The following is a 26,624-nucleotide window of genomic DNA, read 5'->3' on the forward strand; positions in this document are numbered from 1 at the left end:
AACATTACATTAGGAATAAAAAATTAGGTGCAGGTCCAGATGAATGCAGTTTTTCTGTGTGCCTGCTATTTTTTCACCTGTAGACCATGGGGTTACACTATGACTTTATTGTTTTCCTTACCTCTTCCTTGGCAACAAAAGTGTTTTCATCACAGTATCACTATTCTGTAAGAAGATGCTTGGTTGGTAGCTTTGCTCCCAGGGGTACTTTGTTTTACTCTGATGTAAACACAGGTGAATTTCAGGCTGAACTGGCACTAGGAGGGTAAAGAAAAGCACATCTGTTCTGCAGCAAATATTCCTAGAAACTTACATCCACTTCAAATTTCACAGCAAGAGCTTTACCAGTGCCAGTCTAAAAGGGAAACAAAATAGCTTTATACCAGCAGGGACAATTTTTTGTTCTGGAAATATTAGGATATTCTGTTTTGGCCTGTTTGGAAGATGTTGTAGTACAAAACACATTATATCCCTCATGCTATTTTCATCCCCAAGATAGTCTGTATATAATTAAGGAAAAATCAAACTGTTAAGTCCTAGTTGAAAAAAAAAAATCAGAAATTTATTGGCAATAAATTAAAGCTCTGCCTAGCTCCTTTATTCAACTATCTGCAAGTCAAGAGTCACAGATGTTAAGAGCTGTTACAATGCCAAGTTAATTTCCTGAAAATGAGTGCCTGAGGTTGGCTGAAGAAGCTTACCAGTGTTCAACATGAGTGATAAAAAAAGTAAAACAGAGCTTAGAGGAGATAAAGGTAAAGGTGATAATAGTGGAAAAAAGGAAAATTGGTTTGCCTTTTTTTTTTTTTTCTCAATAATATCTCAGCTGATCATAAACACCACAGCACAGACACTCCTGATTAATTATTCCTTGGCATGCTTGTTCTTTTCCCTGTGCTCTCTGCAGGGATGACGCTTCCATGAGACATCACAGAACTCCCACACTGCACCACAGTTCTTGCTTCCAGAGAAATCTGGCTGTTTTATATACAAATAATCCATCAGCCCCACAAGTTGGGGTGGGAATGAATTAGGACCACAGAGAATCGCACCACAACAAACCAAACAATAATATTGAACCAGCTCATTACAGTTTCTGGCCAGTAGAACAAACTGAGATTTTTTTTTTTTTCTGGTCCAACAAGCCCAGAAATAAATAATTTGGTCTTGGATTTCCTGATTTAAACTCAAAATACTATCTGCAGAAGTAAGGGTGTTTTTTTCCTACAAAATAACTTGTCTATGAAGAGAGATCTCTTTACGAAAGACATTTTCTGACCACTTCCATCACTGGTCTTCAAATTTCCTTCAGGTATTTCCAGATGTAAGGAGTACTCCAAAACCTGACAACAGAGCTGGAGGCAGGACAAAGCCAGGGTTGCCAAGCAGCCAATATCAAGACCCAAAGACAACAGAGAACCACCTGGTGTGACCTCTTGTATTACTTGACCCAGACATCTACAAGATCCACAAAAGCAGGAAGAGAAATGAGGATTTCTTGGTTTCAAACTAGCTTTTAGCATGTTTCCAGTCCCTAAAGTGGGACTGATTTCTGCTTGGCTGAAGGCTAGAATACCCAACCACATGCAGGCTTGACTCCAACACTCTGGCCCATTTTTTCCTTGCTATTCTAATTCCCAAGATGAAGGAATTGTTTATATTTTTAATATGAATATGTGTGGATTTACCTTCCTGCCCCTGGTACTGTGCTGCTCGTTTCTCTTATTTCAGGTACCACTTCTATCAGTTTCCTCTTCAAGAAGGAGTTTACGCGTTGTAATCAAATAATCTTTAATCTGTTTAAAGAGCTTGTATTTCATTTTTAACATGCTGCTGGCAAGGCAGTATTTCCAGTCCTTGCGTAGTTACAGCAGCTTTTCTCCTTACTCTTTCCAATTGTTTAATATCCAAGTAAGATATAGGACATCATTCTCTGGGACTTTTTTAGTCACTCACAACTCTGCAAAAGGACTATAAAAGAGAATCAGTAATGTGTTAAGCCAGCCAGGCAGCAGTGTAAGTGCCAAGAGCTGAAGAGCTGGGCGTAGTACTCCAGAGATCAGCAAAAAAGTTTCATTTTCCCTCCTTTCTCCTCCAAAGACAGAGGATGTTCAGGTCACATTTCAGACCCTTAGTTTTGCCACCATGCACCTTGAAGTTTAGTACTTTTGCTTTGACTTTCATCAAATGTTAGAGTCAGCAGGTATGTCTTCTCACAATGTCAAAGTCAAATTACAGTTTGGAGGAAATTCCTGGGAATCAAAACCGTGCAGTTCTGCTCAGCTTTATCCTTAACTGTGCCTGTGTAAATCTTTCCTTCTTGCAATTCTTCCTTCCCCATTACGTTTGAGTCTTGACTCACTGAGCAATTGTTTCAGACACAGAATCTAAAGTATTTCTCATTTTTTCCTCACTCTGATTGGTGTCATCTGTAATAAAATAAAGAATATTTCCAAGAAATTACACCATGAGTTAAAAAAAAAAAAAAATTAAAGAGCATGTACATTTTTTCTGTTCATCCTAACACAGTCATTCTCAGGCTGAACCAAGGAAAAACAATTGGCACGACTTAGAAAGGACTCTAATAATGGCCAGTAGCAGTATATATCTGGAACCTTTCACCTCCAGAATGGATTTGGTCCAGATTGAGAGCAATTTAAAAGAAATATTGACTTCTGGATGCTTAGTGACCTGTGTAAAAATGAATTAATAATCTCAGCTGTTTCCTATAGGACATCACTAAAAGTGTCAGTGCTGTTGCCAGACCAAACGGCCCCTTCATTGAAAGGTGTAAAAGATTTTTCACTTCATTTATCAATACAGCACGCATAAATAGGTCACAGACCAGCCAAAGAAATTGAAACCCTTCCAAGTCCCTGGCAGATTTTGCTATATCCTGCAATCCATCACTTAGCCTACACATGCAGGGACAAGTGGCCCGTGTGTTCACGTGTGGGGTATTGAGTTGGATGGCAAGTGACCAAATCCTCCAGGCTACTGACAGTGCAAGATTATTGGAGAGTCACAAACTTACAGTGCTGGGCCTCTCTGGAATGAAAGACCAGGTACAACACAAAGAAAAAAGTGAGGAATAGACAAAACATTGACTTTTTTTCCTACAAGACAACTGAACAATGCAGCAAAACTCATAATTTGTTGTTGGCAAAGGCCAGTAACCAATTGCTATTCAGTAGAACACATGCTATAAATGGAGGGAAGTGATATATTTTCCTCTTGGAAGTGTCGGGGTAGGTCAGAGAAAGAAAAGAACATCAGGACTTGCACAGATCTATGTGAAAATTCAGGTTTTACTGAAAGCTCTTCAATTATAAAAATAATGTTTTGGCATGTACAGTTTTCTTAAGCTCTTTGCAGATGGTTATAAATACATTATGATCCAAAACTATAAAAGTCCAGTGAAAAATGAGTAATAGTTCAAATCAACCTCTGTATTTTTTAATTAGCTAAATGATATAAAAACTTTCACCAATAAATGGGTTTTATATGTCTTATTCTCTCTTTGTTTATTTTTTAACAATTACCTTGCAGTCATGAGGAGTTTATCCTCTTCAACTGAGGTTAAAATGAGAAGCTGGAATGGGTGGCAGAAGAGCTTATACATCACTTGCTTTCCACTTGGTCTCAACTCCAGAACAGCACAAGAAATAGCATTTGTCAGCAACACCTACAAGATCCACCAAAGCAGGAAGAGAAATCAGGATTTCTTAGTTTCAAACTAGCTTTTAGCATGTTTTCAATGTGGCTGTGGAGACATGGCTTTTTTCCATGCACAAAATGAAGAGGGCAGCTACTCAAATACTATGCAAGAATAAATTAATATTTTTATTGGCAAAACTATTTTTAAGCCCCAAATGAAGGACACTACTGACTAGATATATATATATATTACCAATAGTTTATGTATTCTATTGCAACCATTATCAATATCCAGCAATTAAAAAAAGTATTTCAAAAGAGCTTCAATTCCATTATATTAATCTACAGAAAAAAGAAAAAAAACATAGTAATTTATATTATGGTTCAAATGATATCATAGCATCCTGAACATCCACTGGCACACTGACAGAAGTGAATGTAGCTCAATCCTTTCTTCACTCTGGGGAAGCTCTTAACCATGAATAAAGACAATGTGGGTCAGAACACCTCTGATAGAAAACCTCTGTCTGACTGCTGTTAAAAGCTCCTGTAAACATATGAGGAAGACTAAAATATTCTTCCAGGCTTCATTTTTCTTAACCCAAAATAACCTTCTCAGGCAGATTAGTCATCAAGCCTAGATGAAGGTATCTACACTGAAGCCAACTGAAGTGTGGTGAAATGAACCCTGCAATAAAAAAGCTGGGAAACTGGGAAAAAGGCCATTTTCAGGAAGATGATTCTTGTGTTGTTTTGACATTGAGCTGAGTACCTCTAAAAGCCTGTGAATATCAACCCCTTCCTCACCATCCTAATTCCGGGCTGAGACTTTGACATCTAAGGAAGTGAATAAAAATAATGAGGCCCCCACTTGCAACATGCATATGATGAGTAAGTAAATGAAATCATGATAATTAGAAACCCAAACGAAGGCAAAAAGTTGCACATAGGCTGTGCATCTCTCTTTTTATTTTTTCCCCTCAGGCACTAACTTATCTTGACCAAACCCTCCTCTCTACACGTTCAGAGATATTTTAATTTTGAACTTCAAATGGAGTGCAAATAAAACACCAAAAAAACTTAGGATGTTGCACAATTGTCAGTGGGGCCCATTTTAATATTTAATGACCTGGACACCTGTGACTACTGCTAAAAATAAAAAGAACTAATTTAAAAGGAATCATTGACATAATATAACACATGATAGTCTGTTAATAAAAATGCATACTTCTAATTGAATGCTGGCACCTAGCCACCAACTAAGCATAACTTCAAAAGCAACAGCTGGGAAAGCATCTTTTAGATTTTAATTACAGTAGCTCGTAAGCCACTTATCTTTTCAACTTCTTTCTTCAGAAAGCATTTCTGTTTCACAGGAGTGAGTTCAAAGGTATTTACAACATGTAGGGTAAGAGAACTAGCTCTGACATAGCCAAACATCACTTGTAAATTTGAATTCTGGACTAAGACAACTATTCTCAGCTTTGAAGTTGTGAGTCCCATTTGAGCCCAAAACAACACAGACTTTGGGCTTGCTGTTCAGGTTTTTTTCCTCTTTTTTATCTATAGATGCAGTATAAGAATTTTTATCATATTTGTTATATTCTTTGTATTTCAACATTATGTCAGGGCTGCCACTGAAACTGAAGTTGCATTGTGCAATTATTTTATTGTTCAAATACACAGTGAGCACACGTAATCTCAGATGTTTCAGTCAAGGAAGGTAGAAGGAACTATTGAAGAGTTTGGGAAATGGGCATGGAGACAGACCTGAGTCCTGAAAAGTGATAAATTCTGTAGCTGCTTCCAGAAAACTGTTTTCCTTGCATTTAAGGAAAAAAAAGTGCAGGAATATATATTATTAAAACTATAAATGAGTTAAAATTATTTGCTAGACTGGCTATATGCCTTGGCATTTTTGGAGAACAGGCCCAGAGAAAGCTGTGACTTATTTAAGGTAATATCTGAAGTCCTACAGTCTGTGGTGCTACTCTAGATTTCCTCCACCACCAGAGACACAGAGAAAGCGAGACAGAAAGAAATGACCATGGAATGACTCTTCCTAAACTAAAAGAGGTTTCTGCAGCCCATCTCTGTTCACTGACTCAAGAAATCCAGATAATTTCTTTAGATTAAGCACTAACATTTTAGCCAGCTAAAATTAAACTCAGTCCTGCCTCCACTGTCTTTGTGTCTGTGTAAAAACCTAGGAAATTAAGTGTCCATCTGTGATTTGAAACAAGAAATTCACCCCTAGGACTCTTACCCCTCTCCTTCTCTGATATGCAAAGACATTTATGCAAGCTAAAGTGTTTCTGCTATTAGAAACTCTACTAAGCAAAATAATTTTTGTTTTTCCACTTATACAGTTAACAGAAAGATGTGATTATAGGGGCCTTATAAAAAGCAAAGTCATCTCCTTTAAAAAACCCACAGAGACATCCATAAATTGTGACAATATTAGCAGATAACCACCAGGAAAAGGTTACTGGAGTGAGTTAATAACTCCATAATTTGACATAATCAGGAGGACCTTTAAAGAAGAGTTTTAAAGAAGAGTTTCTGGAATGTTGCAGACCCTGTGAGGACATGTAGTACAAGCAATAAGTAAAAAAAAAAAGTCTATTTCCTTAAAGATAGACTCTTATGAAATGGAATAGATTAACTGGCAAATGTGTGGAAGGGGAGTAAACCTGAAATGCACCAGAGGTCTTTTCCCAACCCACAGAAATAACAAGCATCAGAACATCACAAGTTCTTAAACTTGCTGAAGGATTTTTATTAACCGCAATTCTATTAACTACTAGTTAAGAGCTATATCTAAGCCAGTTAATCTAAAAAAACCAGCTCTTCTACCTTTTCTGAAAAATCAAAATCCCTTTTACCCTTTTTGTTTTGTGTGTGTGTTTTTTCAAGACATTATTCATACAGAGATAAGAGGATGTCTTTGTAGGAAGATAAATAGGATGTAGGAAGACTTGGAGCCCTCTGTCCACTCTGCAGGCACAATTCAGGGCATATTTTGACAAGAGTCTAAGAGACTGCTTTGTGCTAAACTGTCCTGTCCTTCCACACTGTACAGGACCTCCAGGAGAAAAGATGACAGATAGGAACCAGGTCTGTCCCTTCCTGGGGAGACTCTGCCAAAAAATCTTAGAGCATTGAGCAACAGGTTTAGGAAGAAACACTTTTTTTGCATTCATTTCCAGTCCCAGTGGAAGTGGCAGAACTATGAATCCTGAATTCTTCTCTCCTGCATTGCCATTGTGTTTGTCTGAATGGCAGCTGCACAGCAGACTAGGGTATCCTATTAAAAAAAAAAAGCTTAAAAAATAAATTCACATAAATAATCACTCCCAGCTATTGAAATATCAGAACTTCAGTTTCAGTCAGCACTGCTATAATCTAGACAGTTCATGCAGAGTTCATCACCAATTTTGGAATCCTATGATTGTGGTTGTAAAGCCTTATCTGACTAATTTTTTGCATTTGTAGATACATAGCTTTCACAGCAAAGTCCAGTATATTCCCCAAACCTTGCACTCTACATTTATAGCAAAGGATACGGATACAAAAAAAAAAACAAAACAAAACAAAAAAAAAAAAAAAAAACAAAAAAAAAAGCTAATAAAAGGACTTGTGATGCAGTGTAAACAGGATGACTGGAGTTTATTAATCATAAATGAAGGTGATGAGTAGTTCAGGAGGCATATAAATGAACAGGCAACCTTGCTGAAAGGTCAGAACCTTTCAACAGTGAGCTGCCTCTGCTCCTTTTAAAGTTCCTTTCTACATTTAGGGTCACAAAGCATCACAAATGCCACTACTAAATCTGAAGTATGCTTTAAAACATTTTAGTTTTGTCCTGTCTTTCTTGTTTAAAAGCTTTGGGTTTAGAAGTGCAAATAACTTGGTAGTTAGGTTTTTAGGGGATTCAACAGAAACATTTTAACACAGGTAACAGCTGCAAAAGCAATAAGATTCCCTTTCCAAGGGTTTGAGCTTCTGCTGCACTGTAATTACTAGGCTAATCCTGTGGTAAGGGATTGGGATCATAAAATTTATTCTTTGTGTTATGGATGCCAGTATCCTCCACCCCGTGCTGAGGTTACTGTAGAAAAGGGATTCCGTTTTAAAGGCTCCTATTTCCACTTTGAGATAATTTTTTTCTCAAGTTACTACATCTGCATCTTTGGAATGTGGGCACAGTCCTTCTAAAGGCAACCTTTACTGTACTATGCAAATTTAGCTTTCAAAATTAAAATAAACAATCACATTTGTATACATGTCTCCTTTTGTCACAAATATTGAGGGAAGGAGGAGAGATTTCTAATGGCAAGCATCCATTTAGATGTCAAAGATAGTTTTGTATGTCCACTTAATTAAAACATCATTTGCTGTCAAGCCTTAAAGATTTTGGCATTTCTTCTGATTTCTATTTATGATAGCTCTCAGAGGACATGCTGTGAAGTACTTTTGCCTGCTTTAGGCCCAATTGCATGTGACAAATGCATTAGTTTTTAATACCAGAAGTGGATGTATACTTTGATGAAGTATGTCTTTAAGCCATCAGCTGTTGTCTGCCACCAGCTTTTTACAAAAGCACTTAAAACAAGATCACCCCTAGCTGCCTTGACAATTAAATCCCTTTTTTCCCCCTGTAACCAGACTAAAGCCAGCTTGAAATTAGCAGAAAAACTTTAAATGGGGTTTGGATCAAGACTGCAAAGCTAAAAATTCCTAGATCTCATTCCATTATCCTCTTTTCATGGCAAAGCAGATTGTTCCCTGGTGCACAAGGGCTGCGTTCATGGCCCCAGCTCTGCACAGGTAAGGAAAGACCTGCACAACATTTCCAGGCTGATATAGGCAGCCCAGGAAACAGGTTCCTACCATGGAACAGGTTCTCTGTTAGGCTGCCCAGTGCCAAATTCCATGCCTGGTACCAAATTCCCTCTCTGTGCACATCACTGAGCACCCTCCCTAACCCATCCCACCCTGCAGCTGCTGCCATGAACTCCAGGAGTGATTCCTCTCAGCTCATTTGTGGTTTTCCAGAGGTCATGGGGCAGCTTGCACCACGAGTGGGGAAACAGCATCAATGTGTATTCACAGATTTATTCACAGATTTGACCACACAGTTACTTCAGACATCCACCGATTTTTTCCTTAGAGCTCACAATGAAAACAAAGATATCATCTTTGTTCTTAGCCCCACTAAATATATAAACACATCTCAAAGCATAATTATTAAGCTGTTTGACTCACTGAACAGCTGAAAATAACCTCATTAAATCTAACTTTTCTTGTCTTTTGATTTTTCATTTTTTCAGTAACCAGCTTTACACCTTCTGAATTACCACTGTGACATGCTAAACAACAAAATTTATTTACTTTTCCAATTAAATAATTAATGCCTATGGTGCAAAAATAAATAAGAAATTAAGGAGAAACAGAACACCAACAATGAGCAGTGGGTTTGGTTTATTTAATTTCCGTTCTTGTTCATGAAACCTTCTGGGGAGGCTGCTATAGTCTTATCGCTTTATTTTCATAGCTTCCATTTTGCTGATATGTTTTTATCTAAACCAGTCAAGTACCAAAAGAATCCATTACTGCAGATTACATTCTTTGATGAATGTTTCTGTTATTTGCTAAATAATTTATCTGTCAAAGCTGCAGAATCTAGTCAAATGCAGCAAAATACTACTCATCACATAAATTATTTGACAAAAATTTGAAATAATTGTTGAAGGGTATATGTGACATATAGTATTTGGATTAGGTGGCTGCATACCTGACATATATGACAGAGTAAAAAGGCTTTTGGATTATTTGGGTCTAAAAGCAGATCCCAGTTGCAGAGACTTAACAGTGAAGACACACTAAGCTTCAGTTGGAAAAATCACCCCTCGTTTGAATTTGTAGAGGCCGGAGTAACATTTAAGTTCTGTTGGATGGTACTTGAATTCAATTCCTTCTATTAACATGCCTGTTTTAGTATTCTAGTGGAAACAGTAGCAACAGTTTTTCTTCACTGAAAAATTAAAGGACAGCAGCTATGTCATCAATACTCCTCACGAACTGTCTTAAAATTTTAGGAGAGTCTAAAATATGATTTTATCTACTGACTAACTGCAGCAGCAGGGGAAATCAAATCACCCCCGAAAGTCTTATTAGAGCAATCTCTCTTTGACACTTCTCTACATCTTACTTTCACATCTTCAGTGCATTTTTTCAAATTAAAAGAGGGATTTACAGGTAAAAAATATTTTAAGAAATAATTGCATTAGTGCTTTCTCAAAAAAGGAATTAGATGTGAAATATGAAAAAAAGAGAGAACTCTGTGTAAGGTGAACTACATCTCTATTTTGCTTAATAGAGTTTTCCTTCTGTAGATTGCAGGCAAGTTTGTCTTTAGCCAAATGCAGAAAAATACTACTCATCACATAAATTATTCGATAAAAATTTGAAATAATTGTTGAAGGGTATACATGACATATTTTGTCACATATATGTGACATTTTTTCTTCAATTTCTTTTTCAGACTGGTTAGTTCTAGATGCCATCTTGTGCCTTATTTCCCTTCGTATCACAAAATGCAGTAAAGCCAAGGAAAGACCCTTGGTGCCTGTTTTTTTTTTTTTTTTTCCTTAAAATCTTATTCAAAATCAAGTCAAGGGCTTACCTTGGTTTTTCCTCCTTCCTGTTGGAGCGATGTGGTCTCCTGGAGAAGCTCCCTGCTGCTGCAGTGCCATACCAGGTTATTTAGCTACATCTTCTAATGATGTGTAACCCCAGAGACCTTCCCTCATACACTCTATGAATTGGCATGTTTAGTTATTGACATTGTTTTTGTTATTCCCTTCTTCCCTCCACACTCTCTTTGCCAAGGCAAACAGGCAGTCCTTTCTTCTGTTGCCTTTTTCCCCAACCTGGAAATGAAATTTGAGATGATTTTAGTAAGGAGGTAATATAAAAGCAGAATTTCATTGAAGGCTTTCAGGGGCTGTTATGGAAAGATGTTCACAAAAGCCCACTTACATGGGGTGAACATGTAGCTTTTAAAAGTCTAGTAAATTAGCATAATTAACAAAAGAGCACCAATTAGGAGGACAAGTGGTGATGGAATTTTTCTTCAGAGTCAATCCCTTTCTAAGTTTTCTCCCCTTCAGTATTAGCTGTAATTTGTCCATGAAATGAAGCTCCAGGAGTTTTTCCCAACCTTGGCAGCAGAAGAACCAGCAGAAGATAGGGTCCACATACCCTCTGGGGCTTGGAGTTCTGCAATTTGTTTTGTCTTTCTGCCTAGGGAAAGGCCATGGAAAATTACTGGGGAAAAAAAAAATCCAAACTAGCGACTAATACAATAGGCTACAAATGTATGTGTAAAGAATACAGAGAATATATAAAAGGCAAAAAAGGTAAAACCCAAAACAGCATCACTTCTTAGCTGATAGCAAGGTTTTACTCACATGGATGGGTGTCTATTATTGTGTGTCCTTAAGGACCACAGAGCATTCCTGCAGACCAGGAATGATGCATCAAGAGCTACCAGAGGAAACAACAGTAGAATGCAGGAGTTTTGTGAGGTCCTTGGAGCCACTAAATCCCCAGAAGCTCTTAATGACCTTCTAAAAGAAATTTTACAGGCTAAATTATCTCCTAAAGTCATTTATAATAACGGTTTAATACCTGATTAATAGGACTAACTTGAATTGTCAGGAGCAAGGACTTGGTCATGTACTATGTCATATCTATCTACTATGATCCCCAAATTCTCTTTCATTTTTCTTTAAAAAGGATTTAAAAGCTTTCTCCCAGGGAAGAACCTACCAGCCAGATAAAGGGGACACCATTCTTGTCCTTTTTATTAGGTGATCACAAAATGGCTGAGAAATTTTAAAGGAATACTGCAAAATAATATGACTTCTTTCAATTTGATTTTTAAAGTCACAAATTAGAAGCTACTGGAAAATTACGATGCACGTTCACCTATCTTGAAGTACAGTAGCAGTGATGAAACAGTTTGCAGAGCATACCCTCATACCTGCGCCAGATTAATTGCTGCAACTGGGGTATATAACTCATTTACATGCCAGCAGATTCTATTTATTTACATTATCAATTCATAGAAAAGGAAGTGCATATTAATAAAAAATAAAATCTTGCAAGTCAAAAGCAAGACTATGCAGGAATGATTCCAGAAGCTGGCTACTGCTCCCTGTGATTTGACAGAGTCACGTGCTGAAGGCTGTTACTGCTTAGGAGCAGAGATTTACAAGATTTTCAGGATCAGGGATTATTTTTATTATGGCAAGAATTCAATTTAACTTTACAGTTCACTGGGTACATTATTTAATGATGATTTTATTATCTCAACATCTTTCCTTAGAACACATCATTCAATTAAAAACTTTTGTAGGATATTACTGAGATATTTTCTTTCAAATATATGAGTTTATCACTTGACAACATAGTAGAGAAGTGAAAAACTAATGTTTTGAGAAAGTTAGTATACATGTTTTGGCAAAAAAAAATATTAAAGGAAATTTTTTCATTCTGATATGAGATTAAATGAAACTGATTTTAAATCAAATATCAGAATTTCTTAGAGAATGGAAATTTAGTCACTTCTGATTAGACTGGTGCATCAAAAGGAATGAAGGTTTATTTGACAATGATTGTGTTGTTTTTTCTAGTGATTGTGATTATCTTAGGATCGCAGCTCTGCAGGAAGATCGCATTAAAGTATGCCTTTAGGTTACGTATAAAACAACAATAATGTTTTCTCCTTTGTGTTGATGAAGAAGCAATGTTCTTTCCTTTCAATACTATTGCCATTTCTTTTCTCTAAGAAAAACGCCAAAACCAAACAAAGTGAAAAATTGTAAATCTCACTGTATTTTTCCCTGGATCCATCAATTCCTTTCTTGCTTTTACAGCCATGTGTTTGTCTATGGCAAACTGTCTAGAACTGTTAAAAATCTCTTTGTATAGCAAATTCTCAGTAATATGAAAAGTCTAACTCATCATTTCTTGGAGGGCAGTTCAAAATTCTTAGCTATCACAAACAGATTTGTACTCATTTGATGCAGAAAACAAAATAACCACAAATTAATCACAAAAGTATTTCCCTCTAGCCTTTAGCTTGAGTCAAGTCACTTCTCAATGATCAACTTCAACTCTGTGCTTAGGAATGCATCCTCTACACTTAATTTAAATCCACTGATACTAAAAATCTTTCCAAAGGCACAAAAACTATTATTTCCCCCATCTTCATAAGGAGCAAAGCCCGGGTCTTGCATAGAATTTGTAGTCCCATTTTCTTGATTGCTTTTCTCTCAATTTTGTCTTCAGAACTGCCTGGCAATAAGAGCAGCCACAGATTCTGCAGGATGTCAGAGATTTTATGTCACCTGTGCTCTTGGAGATCCAACCACACCTCACCCACCTAGTCTGCCAACACATGCTCTGAGCAGTGACACAGACTAGAGGGCATCAGAGTTCTCACCAGACTAAAATAATCTTAATTTAATAAAAATTAGTTTCCAAGGAATGTTTTCCTGACCAACCTCACTTCTCAGGATGAGAAAGCCTGGGCTTTTTTTTTTATTTGTTTACTTGTCTGTTTGGGAGGGTTTGTTTGTGGCTTTGTCTTTGCTTTGATTTGTAGTTTGGTTTCTTCTTCTCCTCTCGGGTTTTGCTCTACTTATGGTATTTCCTGTACCTTGCAAGCCTCCCAATACCACGACACATTTATCTCAGAGGAATTCCTCCCCATTGGTGCAGGGTTAATTTGCAAAGGAGAAAAAGGAGTGCTTTTAAGTTTTTTATTGATATTCTGCCTCCTGGATAGCTGATGATCATTAGTGCTGGCCTAAAGGTTCTTCTGTCTTTCATCTGGTTTAGGGCTCATTGACTACCTCGTGCTACTTATGCTCCAGCTGTCATATCTACTGCTCTGCCACCTTTCTGGAGCTGGAAAAACAATAGATTTACCCCTGCCTAAGCTGCAGCAACTCAGAGTATCAGATTATTCCACAGATAAAGGTGGATTCACACTCACATTCCAGTCTGTGGAGCATCTGAGGTGTAAGTAAATATTTCTACTGCTCCTGCCACAGAGGCAAAATTTGTTAGTAACAGAGATGGGACAAACAGCTGGGTGGTACTTTGAAGCACTGCAAATGTTTGCTCAAAGACAGCAGATCAGAAGTCTACAATGTAGTTAGCTGCATATTTCTTCTTCTGCTGATATAACTAAGATAATGTGAATTATAATGCTATTTCTAGCCATGGTCATTAATGTCTTAGAGATATTATTATAAAATAATAATAAAAAAGGAGCCATCTTCAAAGCTTTCTTGTTGACTTGCCCTCAAACCTGATATTTATGGATTTTGCTTAAAATTTCACAAAACCCAATTGCACGACATAATCCACTTACTGCTCTTCAAATGCATCCATTTTGTTTTACAAATTGCAGAAGACTCATTTAGAGACCAAGGAAAGCTCTTTCCTGATTAATTTCTGGCAAAATTCTCAGTGCTTCATTCTAGCCCTCTGCTATTCTGAGTCCCTAGATTAGAAACATATTATTCTGATAGTTTCAGTGTGATTCAACTGTGGTGAATAGGTCTGCATTTTCACATCTGAAGCAAAAGCAATCTTTGCTCAACTAACTCTTTATGAAAATCAACTAATAGAGAAGAAAAGCTGATTTTTATACTTGGAGAATTTGAGGAACCCCAAGCATTGTCCCCATGCCTACTCCCAAACAAGGGTCTTTTAGCCTTTTTAACATAAAAAATAGCTTCATGCTTGGCTCATTACAGCAAAACCACTGCAGATTAAACCTCTCTATCAATTACAAGCAGCTGAACATCCTTTAGCATCAAACAGAATGACAAAAAGCTACACTATAATGAGTAATGGCTAAGGCCAATTGCTATTTAATTATGTAGATGACTTAACATCCTTTCATTGATGTTATCTGTGTGTTTCAGAATGAAAGTTATCATTGCTTTGCTTCGGCTCTTACAGTGGATGATAGCAGAAGCAAAAAAAGGAAGCCTTTGCAGAGAGAAATGGCAGAAAGTTGAAAAATATATGGGCCCAGCAATACAAGTCACACTTCACCATGCACCCACAACAGACAGGAGCTCCAACACATTGTGGAAAAAGAAATTCATGCATGGCAGCTCAGAGTGGGGAGGGAGCTTGAAAGAGAGAGTGACAATGCAGCAGCTGGAGCCTGTGGCATGAGCAGTTCCCATGGAGGGGCCTGGTCCCTGCATTTTGTAAGTGGAAGATAAGAAGGACAGTGAAGTTAGTCAGAACATGAGAGATATTTCAGATGGGAAGGACCTGGCAGGTCATCTGTCCATCCCCCTGCCTAGGCAGGATTATACTTCGCAGTATCTTCCCAAAAAAGATTGCACAGAACAATTTCACAGGAGCAGAGGAATGGAGTAAAGGACATAATAGATCTCTTCCATCTCTAACTTCCACAAGTCAAGAGGTCCAGTCTGTAGCTGCTGTGAGGTGGCCGTGGGCACAAACACTGCAAGTGTTGTAAGAACGGAAATCTGGGGGGAAATTCTACCCTCGGACCAAATGATGCAAGTGTATGCGAAACGTGGTGTTTGATGTTAGTGAGCATATAAAGTATTCCATAAAGGACATTTTCAAACATAAAAATAATCATAAATCATCATTTTCAGTCATAAAGAGTGACCCCAGTTCTGGGAGCACGGTGCAGCATTTTTGTCAACTTGTTTATGTGGCTCACATCTTTTATACTGATATATTTATACTATTCAAAAGGATATCTACCAATTAAATTATTTCCATTAATATTAACAATGAAATATTGCACTTACAATCATTTAAGCTTCCAGTTTCTGACTGTAAAAGCAGATATTATTATAGAATAATGTTTACTTGTATATTTACAGTAGCAGAATGACAAAGTTTGTTTAGGAACTATTATTTTTCCTAAATTTAATGAAAATAGAAGTACCTAAGAGTATATCAGGTCAATATTAGAGGAAGGAGTGTGAGACATGCTTTTTTATACAAATCCCAGGTGAAAAATTTCAGAATATGAAGAAAGCACTAAATGACGTTTCCTTCCAATTCTTAGGAGAAACATAAAGTAGGAAAACACTTGAAAATACAATTAAAAGACAATATTTAAAATCCTTCTTCCAGGAAATTCTTACATGTGTTTAAAGCTAAGAATGAAGGGACTCCTGCTGATTAAACCTAACTATAAATATAGTCATTTGCTGAATTTGAACATAGAAGCAATTAGAGAAAGGGAAAAAAAAATAAAATAGACAAGCTGTTGGCTGGACAGATCTTAAAATAAATTGCCAAGACAAGGTTTTGCAGAAATGAGAAATTTAAATCTATCTTCATTTTGCATTCTTCTTCAACATTAGGTAATTTTTGGGGTCACTATATTCTAATTGAACATAAAGGAGGACAAGGATTGTTTCAAAATAACATCAAGACACGTGCATATTTTCTACACAGAGAGCAGTATTAGCAAAAAGCTAAATCTGAAATGAGAAATGAAAATAGAAAATATCAGAACATCAAAATATAGTGTTTTGTATTTAGCTGCCAACAGCATGAAGGAAAATAGCTGGCAAATTATGACCATCTAATAGTAATCTGTAGATAAAATGTTATGATCATTAATGGTATTCAAATGTGTAGAATTGGTAGATTAAATATTGGTAGATTAAATTAAAAAAAAACAAAACAGAAATTGGAACTTACTGTATTGGCTTTTATATCCAGCATATGGGCTTATGGCAACATGGAGCTCTGAAAATTTCCCTGATTTCTCTCCTACTTTGTTGTCATTTAAATCTTTGTTAAATTGATATGTTGCAGATTAGAGTACTTAACAGTTGCTAGATTCAGCACCTTTTCTTCAATAAAACTTTTGGATTTTGCCCCTTATCCTATGGCAGCCTTTGAGTCTTGATTACAAATGCACAATCGATGCCACTGGAGCAGCTCAGCACTGGCCAGAGGGAGCAGAGTCCTTTCCTGATTAGCACCCACCAAAGAGCAGCCATGATTCCCTCTTCTAGTCTGGTGGTGTTGCAACAAAGCTGCACTTCTCCTGGAGATAAATCCTCTAAAGAGAGCATTTCTCACGTGTCCTCCAAAACCTTCATAGCTTCTTATCTTCACAGTGTGGAGCACACCTGAGAAATGTGTGCTGTTCCAAGCAATAGATAGAAAAATAAAGGACACTAAATCAGATTCTAAACCATCAAATTATGTGTGTGATGAAACACCAATCAAGTGGAACCACTTAATATAGAAGTTAAGTGGTTATATGAAAATATAATAACATATTACAATATAGTATTCTATTATGTTATATTATTATTTATATTTACATTCTATTATTATCTATAAAATTTCATTATCTTCTATTATTATTCTATTACAATACTATAATATAATAAACCATACTATCATAAACTATAATAATCTATAATATACTATAATATACTATACTATAGCACATTATAATACAGTATAATACAATATAAATACAATATAATCCAATACAATATAATAAGTTATGTTATGTTATATTATAAAATAAGTTTCCCCTATCAGTTGGCATAAATTAACAAGTACAGAAATCATTTTCCAGAATAGCAGTGGCTACAGAAGTAAACTTGTTATTTCTGTCTTCATGTAGACATTTCTGCCATTAATGGCTAAAGAGATGCTTCCTTTGGTGACCACTTACTTGGAGTCTGAAACTCAAGTCAGCTTTTTAGAGAGAGAGCTGAGCACACATTTCCACCACTATTTTTTGTTTGAATCAAATCTGGACACAATTCCTGTAGCTTTTATCAATAGTAGTAATAATAAGTATATAGAAAATTAGAGATTTAATGCAGTAAATTTTTCTCATCTAAAAATATAATTTTAACGATTAGAAAGCACAGTAATTTTTTTTATGTACACACATACACTGCAAGAAAAAAATCAGTTTGCATTTACACAAGCACCACTGAGGGAGGCATCGTAGTTCAGCGACATGGGATCTATTTCAGCCACTGATTTTTTGGTGATGCTAAGCAGGGTGTTTTACACCTCTGTGTCTATGTGGATAGCTCCCCTTTTCCCTACGTGGTCTGCTTTTCTTATATAAATTCTAAGCCCTTACAGGTCAGGACCCTCTCTCACCAGGTGTTTTATTCACTTTGGCTTTCAATCACAGATGTTGCTGTACTATTAACAGAATTTACTTTTTTTATTTACATTGATGTCATACAAAGAGAAGTGAGGATTCTAGTAGGAAAAGTGCTGTCCCTACACTGAAGAAAAAGCAAGTCTGTTCTTATTAATTTTACTCTTCAAATAAATGCGATACCAAATCAATTAGTTTCATACTACATATTTTGGGGATGGGTTTTTGTGTGGCATCAAATACTCTTTGAAAAAGCCTGTGAATGTGAACACAAACACATTTAATAGTTTGACATTAAAATAAAATTTCTTTCTATTATCAGAAAGTCATGCAAAATTTTCTGTTCTTTCAGATACTCTTGTTTGTAAACATCAGTAGCAACAAAACGAGAGATAAGAGATTTAAGGGAGTATAGTAATTCACAGAGATTTAAATCAGGTAATTTCACAGAGCATTATACAAAAGTCAGTCAGACAAGGGTCAGGGTTCAGGAGTAGGGTCTAAGGTCTGTGAAGCAGAAGGTAGAAGTGGAATAGAGCAGGGATATTTTTATATTTTTCTGATAGGGTATTCATCAATTCATTATGAATGCAGTGAGAAAGGAAAAGCGTGTAAGTTCCTAATAAATATACCAAAGACTTACTATTTCTTACCTTTCTGGGATAACATCCTGATTTTCAGACTAAATTCTTTGGTGACTTTACATCATTTAGTCCACACTGAGTCTATAACTGGGACCCCTAATTTTTCTATCATGCAAATTTTTTTTCAGCAGATCCTTAAGCACCAGCAAATTTACAAATATCACTGTGGCAACACTGAGGCATCCACGTAGTCAAAAAAATCTATTCCTAAAATGGTAAGTTCCATATTTTCTTTATATATATATATATATATTTGAATCTAAAGGAGACTCACCAGTTCCCCTGCACTAAAATCTAAAGAAAGCAGCAATATATTTCTCAGTGCAATCCTGCCATATGCATAATTTTATTTCAAAATGGGAAAATTTTGTTAGAAAAAGAACAAAAAGTCCTGGTGGCATCACCATAATGTTTGTTCTTATGTATCATGTTTCCCCTCAAAACCAGAGGGCAGCAGAAGGCTGGAGGGCTCCACATCATTTGGCCCAATAAAGTGCTTCTGATCCAATGGGCAGAAGCAAAGAAAGGAAGAAGATGCTGAAAAAGTAGGAGTCATTTGTGGATTTTGAGACAGGTGATGTCAGAGCACCGTGTGTCATTCAGCAATCCAATAATGCACAGGCAGGCTAAGCCAGGCTGGGTTTGTCAGGATAAATCAGGTGAGGATTTTGGTGTTCCTCCCTGCAGAGTTCAGTGAAGCCCTGATCCTCTAGAGGCAATGCCTTGCCTGTGCAAACTGCTGTAATGTATCATTTTCAGCTCATTCTTTTTAATTACTTTTTTTTTTTTCTTTTCTGCAGAAGACTTCTACAACTACAGGCAATCATAATCCTAATAAAATGAACATTTAATAAATATTAGTCGTGCAATTCTTAGAGGCCCCGTTGAGCTCCAACATATAATTGCTCTGTTTTAAACTTTGGGATGTGGATGATAAAGTGAGCAGAGGTGATTCAGAGTAAGGGCAACACATTGCCACCTTTCCTGCTATGGAAAGACACTCTTGTGCCGTGTTTAAAATGTAGGGGAAAGTCTAGTGATTGATTAGCTAGTTAAGTGATAAGGAGGTATATCAGGCAGGGATGCAGAAAAGTACAGATGATAAGGACAATCAAGTATCCTCGATCTGCAAAAAATTGCAGTGCTTTCTAATCATTTAAATTATATTTTTAAGTGAGAAAAATTTACTGCACTGAGTCTCTAATTTTCTACATGCTTACTTTTTTTCCTTTTTTTTTTTTTTTTTTTTTTTTTTTATGAAAGACAAAAGCTACAGGAATTGTGTCCACTCTTTTTTCCCACTGGTGTAATATCTCCTTGAAAAGGAAATTAGTGCATCATCAGACTTTCATTTGTCCATATAACATTCACATTCTTTGATCTCTTACTGGCATATTGTAATACTGATAATTATCTTCTTCTCCTGTTTTTTATAATACCATGTGGCATTCTATTATGTTATACATTATTAACAATATTATACATATAATACAATTCTGCCAAATCAGGTTGTGGAAGCTGTACAGTATCAGGTAGGCTATTAGGCTTCAAATTAATGATCTCTATAGGTCACAGGCACACTAAGGATACTCATAAAATATTTTCATTGTGATTTTCAGGACCTTGTACAATTATATTAATATTTCAGATATTTTATGCATTTTATGTTCAAAGGGGAGGGACCTTCGTGATTAGATGACAACCCTCCATTTTCTCATTATTCAGCCTCCATTACCATAAAATCCTCTGCTGTGGCAATTCTGCTTTTACTTAAAGAGTACTTGCAACAAATTTCATTAATATGCCAGCAGCTCTACTACTGATCTGGATAGAGAGGTTGCTGCCAATCCTGGAGTTTCTGTTACTGGGATGTCTTCAGATGAGGTTTCAGAACCTTTTTCCTACTTCACTTTTGTTATGTTAGGACCCAAAAGACTCACTAATCCTTCTTGTTGCTTATTTTTTGTAGCCACTTGTACAAGTATTTCTTTCCTTACCCACGTTTAGTCTTTTGCTAACAGGCAGTGTCATGAGAAACCTTTTTGTACATGCTGGAACAGCTTCTACTTTTTTATCCTGTAGGCAGCAGTGGTCTTCTGGAGGATTGTTTTGAAAAAGTGCAGCTATCCTTATTTACATATTATCTCTTTCAAGAATAATTTTCCACTTTTTCACAGTAAATTTAAATTTTTGCATCAAAACTGCGTTAACTTAGCATCTTCATCATTTTCCTCTCTTTGTATTTTTATTTTTTTCTGCAAGGAGAAATTATTAATTTCTAGCACTTTCATTTTTAGAAAATTTGGACTGCTGTTGGAAACCTTCTCAGGTGTTTCATATAAACTATGTGGTTTCCAGAAGATGATCCATCACCAAAGAGTGAATTACATCTGAGGACAAAGTCCTAGGCTAATATAATCTAATCACCAACCATGGTTACCCTATCAAAACAGATACATATTTTCTTTTTTCAAGGGCTATTTTAATGTAGTTGCCAGATAACAGTGAAGGTGATAGGAAGTTAGGGGCAGAAATAAAAGTGTTTGGAAATTTTCTTGGAAATGAAAATAAATAGTAGAAATTTCTTTTTATGACCAGACCTGGGACATCTTTGCTTTTGCTGGCCTGCTGGATGCCAAGGCCAGCCCTGCTTTGCTTTACTGCTCAAGGAGCAAACCCAGACAGATTTTGCTGAAGTAATGGCATTTGTTCCAGTCCCTGTGCCCAGAGATCAAACACTTACCAAACCCAAAGCCAGAGCCTATGAATGCTCCTTACAGCAAAATTTCCAGCATTCCAAAAGGAGTTGCCATCTCTCCTGCCAGCCTCTTTGGGAACAAAGGCAAATTTTCACTTTAACTGTGCTTCTGTACACTTTTATGAGCACAAAAATATATCAAGATCATTCACATCATCCCAAAAGAAACTCAGTTAATGCAACAAAGCAAATACAGCAAAGCAACCACAGATAATCAGCATTAAGTAGTGTGGGTTTCTCCATCCTGAGTTGCTTTTTCCCTCTCCTCCCCTATAGCAGGCACAAAGAATTCCAGTGCTGTGTAGGGTCCAGGTGTGCAGATACCTGCCTCACCAAACACTGCTGTTTTAGAGGATTGAAATCCTTTTTATATAGGAAATGCCTATAAATATAGGCATTGAGTTGTCAAAAGCTACGAAGTGGAGAAGAATTTAAGAGAGTAGCAAAGGGTGAAAGAGGAAGGAAGGCACTAATGAGATCAGAAATTTGTACCTTGCTTTTCAGCATCGTTTTCCCCACTGCCTGGCTCGGCGTAGAAGCAAGCTCTGTGGGATTTAAACAAGTTAGGCAAATATTTATGTGCCTTGCTGAAAAAGGAAAGTTTGCTGAATGATGTTTTATTGAATCAATGTTCTGCTGCCTCCAATGAAAATCTAACTATAGTCAACTACAACTGACAATCCCATGCTTTATTTATTTATTTCCAAAGGTCATGCATTTGTATCCTGAACATCTCCTGTCTCCCATTTATTATACTATTTCAAGGTTGGTTAATCTTTACAATATTGAATTATGTAAGTTTCTAAAGCACAATTTCCCTGTTTCATTTTTTTTAGTAGAAAATTACTACATGTTTAAAAGGTTATGAAAATTAATTATACCAATATTTACTCACATCTGTGGCATTAGAAACTGCTCAGAGAAAAAAGGGAATCTCCAGATGTCTTCTATTTGTGTTGTAGGAATTTAAAAACCAGCTTTAGGGATTTAGAATATGATTTTTCTTTCTCCTGTAGTTAAAAAAATACATATAGATAAATACATATAGACATATCTTCACTCCACACATCCTCTTGCATTACCACACTGCCTGAAGGCAGCACAACCAAACCTAAATTATTGTTTTTCTACATTCTGTACAATCTCTTGTTATCAATCAGGATGAAAAAAGTTACATAATTGTATTTAATTTCTTCTTAATTTAATAGTAAAGGTTGGTTAGTAGTCACGGCTTAAGTCAAATCTGAGAAGAGAAAATTGTATTTGTTACCTAAAAATTTGTGAAAACAAACCTGAATGCCTACAGAAAAGCATTCAGAAAAGCTACATTTTCCTATGAAATAAGCCACCAATTTTCACTATAACAATACTAACCTTCAAAGGGCACTTTTTTTTTTTTTTTTTAAATCTAGGAATCGAGTTCCCTAAAGTTTTTTATTTCATTCTCACTGAAATAAGTTAAAATTTATACCAAATAGTAGCATTAAACCTCATCTTTTTCTTTTCTCCTCAATTTTAGGTCTTTTCTATAATCAGACAATCTTTTTGTTCTTATGGACTATAGCATGTGCTTTATTTCTGCAAGGTATTTTATAATCTTTTGTCACTGAGCAATAAAGTGTTTTACTTTATTTATCCTTAACAATAAACATGATTTTTCGGGTTTGTCTTCATATTCACATCGAGATTGATATAGGCTTTGCTAATTTATTGTGCATAGCATTATGGAACATAAAATTTGCAATTTAATATAAGTATTTGGTATAGGTGCCATTACGTTAGAAGAGAGTTGTAAATGTCTCCAGCATTTGTTAAGTTTTATGAGTAATCCTCATTCTAAGTGGTCCCATTGGACAGAGCTGGTGGTTTTCTTCCATACTTATCCTCTTTTTTAGGCCTAAACACTCCCTTTCTGATAGAAGCCATTAAAGAGCAATAAAATTTGCAGGAGCGCTTCATTGCCTTGGGCAATGCTTACCTTGCAGTGACTGCAGTCTGCTGTAGGCAAACCCAAACCGGCCCTGTTTGGCTGGCAGGGGCTGGTTGGGCTGTCCAGTGTCACACCTTCACTCTGTTCTTTTTGGCTGAAATTCAGCTAGGCTTGATGAGGGCACAAAAGCAGAGCTTTGGAGAACAGGTGTAGAACCCGTGCTGGTGACAAGTTCCTTGGCTTCCAAGGGAAAGGCTGCACATGCCACAGCTAAACATGCACTGCCTTTCACCTGGTCCACAAAATACCTGCTTTGTCACTTGTTTGACAAAGCCACTTGGGCTTAAGGGCTCTGGTGTTCCAGGCATACCAAGGAAATATGGTCTGCGTTTCCACACTTTGGAAACACTACCTTCCAAAATGACGGTTTCTGCCATTCCTGTTAAAAATTATCAGATTTGGACTTTACCTGTTGAAAAAAGGCTTTGGATAATGCTGTGTTGTTATACTCCTTGTTTAGGGCAGTTTTAGATAGATGGGCATCACTGATTTATGTCTTTAGATAGAGGCACCATCACTGCTGTCACTCTCATCAGATGTTGAGGCAGGTCTCCAGCATCACAATCTACAGGTAAACCAGCACCAGAAATTTGTGGTTCAACATACAGAAAATTCTGTTGTTTCACCCAAGAAAGGAAAATAAACACATTAATGAGAAAGAAATCAGGGAATCCAAAATTGACACTACATTCAGATTTGTTTCACTCATGCTGTTGCAAAAGTTCCTCATGGCTAAGTGCTATATATTTTTAACACTCACCAATTTTAATGGAAAGAACAACAGAGTGACCTCCACATATGAAAATAACTCTGATCAAGTCGTATTTTTGTCCTTGGCACTACTCAAAAGCTGTATAGAGACAGTCTGAGGCAACCTCCTGTGGTTGAGCAAGGGGGTTAGACAGGATGATCTCCAGAGTCCTTTCCAATCTCAATTATTCCATGACTCTGTGAAATCTACAGCTAATGCTGAATTGCATCAGGAGCATCTAAAATATAGCTTTAGAAGACTTCATATATTTATCCTGTTAGTTATGTGACTGATAATGTTCACAGAAATATATTTTTCCTTCTTAGAGTACAGTTTAGAAAAATCAACAATATATGTCACTGTTTCACTACAGGATTCAGATTTTTGTTTTCATCCCAAGTTTACTTAGTCTTGGAAAATAGAATTTAGTCTTGGCAGAAGAAAAGCCAGGACATGTAAGCATTTCCTGTTGAAGTGTGTGTTCTGTAGAATAACCACAGAGGGAATTTAATCTCTTGAAGTTTAACTTTCTGAAGCCTATTGTGACTACAACATGGATAAGAGACTTGTCATTTTATTAATGAAGAGTGACCAGTTGTCACCCCCACATGGGAAAAAAAAAAGATTGTGACACATTAGCAATGAAGGACCATGAGACAAACCAAATGTAAATACCGATGGTTTAAAGAGATAATTAAAGCTCTTGAGACTGCAATTATGACAAGGCAGCATGACAAGGCACATGTATGTCGACAGAATATATTTATATTGACAGAATCTGTCCAAGAAATCCTTTTTGTACAATATATGTGTCTGTCACATCTTTGGATTGCACATGCATTTATTGACTTTGTGTTAGTGTAGCTCTTGAAATTTGTTCCTTTGCCTTATTACTCAATGACACTTGGTTAAATATATTGTGTTCTCAAACACCAGGCTTCCTGAAGCTATTTTTGTGGAATTGTGAATTCAGTGTGTACTTTACTAAGTGATATTTCCATCCCATTCCATGTATTATACACATTATGTTACTGTCACTCACAGGTCCCTAGTTTATATCAAATATGTGTGCACAGTATGGATATTTTAACACTCTGTGTCCTAAGAATTTAGGGGGCTATCAAAGTCAGACCTCATCTTTAGACATGTGGTTACTTTTCTAAGGAACTTAAAAATACTCAAAATTTAAGTAATTCTAGCTTAGAAACTTTTATTTGAGGACATCTGTTAGAGACAGACAGACCTCAAAAAGAAAGATACTTCCATCAAGTTCATCACTTTTGGTAGCCATATAGATTTTGATTATATGAAAAAAAAACCCATGCCAGTGCATACTGACACATAAAAAGAACTACATAAAAATAATTTACATATACATAAAATGAAAGGTAATATTCAGCATTTGTATACAAAGATTGATTCATCTACATTTTGCATATTGAAGAAATAAGGATGATGCACTGCCAAAGTGCAATGCTCAGGAAATAAATGCCTCAAGCTTGTCAATAATATTCTTTAAGTAATAAACACAGAAATAGATTACAAATAGCTTCAGCAGTATCTTTATCTGGAATACTCCTTTTTGATTAATCAAAGCTAATTTTGATTAACTTTACTACTTTTAACACCTGATTTTATTATACAAGCAAGGAACACACCCTGTTTTAGTCACCAAAATAAATAAGAGACAATAACTTACCTTCCATTAGACTTTAGCATTCAAATCCCTTAAAATAAAAATCTAGTTAGACCTAGTTAATTGATTTAACACTGAGTTTGACTCAACTTTGTAACTCAATTGCCAGGAAGAACAAAGAATATCTCCTTAAAAATATGCTCGAGTATTTCCTTCTATACAACTCATAAACTCTAGAAATCAGATGATGAATTAAGACAAAAACCATCTTTCATTAGTGAGTAATGCATTTTGGACACTTGGAGCTTGATAAAAGAGAGCTACAAATGTGACTTACTGTTTCAGAAAAAAAACCTAGCAGACAGAAGGTCCAAACAAGATCCATTTTCTTCCCTTTACAGGAAACATCCTTGTTTCAGGTGGCCTGGTTTATTGATTTTGAAAGGTCAGTGGTAGAATCAGAGAGATTTCATGATAAATGTGAAGGTCTGCTACTAATGACTAATTTCCTACCATTCAATGATTGTATTAGCTCCTGTTTTACTGACATTTGAGTGGACATTCTGGGAAGAATCTTCTACTGCTTCTCATTGAATTATGGTGTAGAAACTCTCTGCCTAACCTGTGTGTTGACGCTGCTCTCACAAATGCTGAGAAAGGGTTAATGCAGGGATATTTTTTTTTTTTAAAGTAAAAATTGCAGATTTAATCCTGCTCATACCTGTGCAAGGAATCACCACTCCTGAGTGTGAAATATACTTGGAGGAGAGGACAGCCTCTCTCGGCTCTTGAAAATTCATGGCCAAACTCATAATTCCTAAAAAAAAAAAAAAAAAAAAAAAAAAAAAAAATCTCTTAAAGAACCACCACAGAGTAGGAAGAGGATGACATGAAAACAAGACAGAGAACCCTGGCAAATACATTAGTAAACCAGAGCAAGGAAACAATAGGA

General features: G+C 36.3%; 1 long non-coding RNA gene across 5 annotated transcripts; it reads right to left on the reverse strand.

Moving 5' to 3' along the window:
- Positions 1-541: 541 nt before the first annotated feature.
- Positions 542-26,506, reverse strand: LOC115493478 (uncharacterized). Of its 5 annotated transcripts, none has more exons than XR_012053754.1 (8): positions 23,695-26,506; positions 22,191-22,305; positions 21,788-21,840; positions 21,281-21,365; positions 16,450-16,900; positions 10,346-10,592; positions 3,543-3,685; positions 542-2,429 (listed from the first exon to the last, which is right to left on the reverse strand). It is a non-coding gene; the product is annotated as an uncharacterized lncRNA (long non-coding RNA). The 5 variants fall into 5 exon arrangements; XR_012053752.1 differs by having other exon boundaries at positions 23,274-26,506; XR_012053753.1 differs by adding an exon at positions 10,702-10,965 and having other exon boundaries at positions 22,191-26,506.
- Between the last annotated feature and the right edge of the window lie 118 nt (positions 26,507-26,624).

The sequence above is a fragment of the Taeniopygia guttata genome, chromosome 1A, assembly GCF_048771995.1.
Source record: "Taeniopygia guttata chromosome 1A, bTaeGut7.mat, whole genome shotgun sequence".
Classification (NCBI taxonomy): Eukaryota; Metazoa; Chordata; class Aves; order Passeriformes; family Estrildidae; genus Taeniopygia; species Taeniopygia guttata.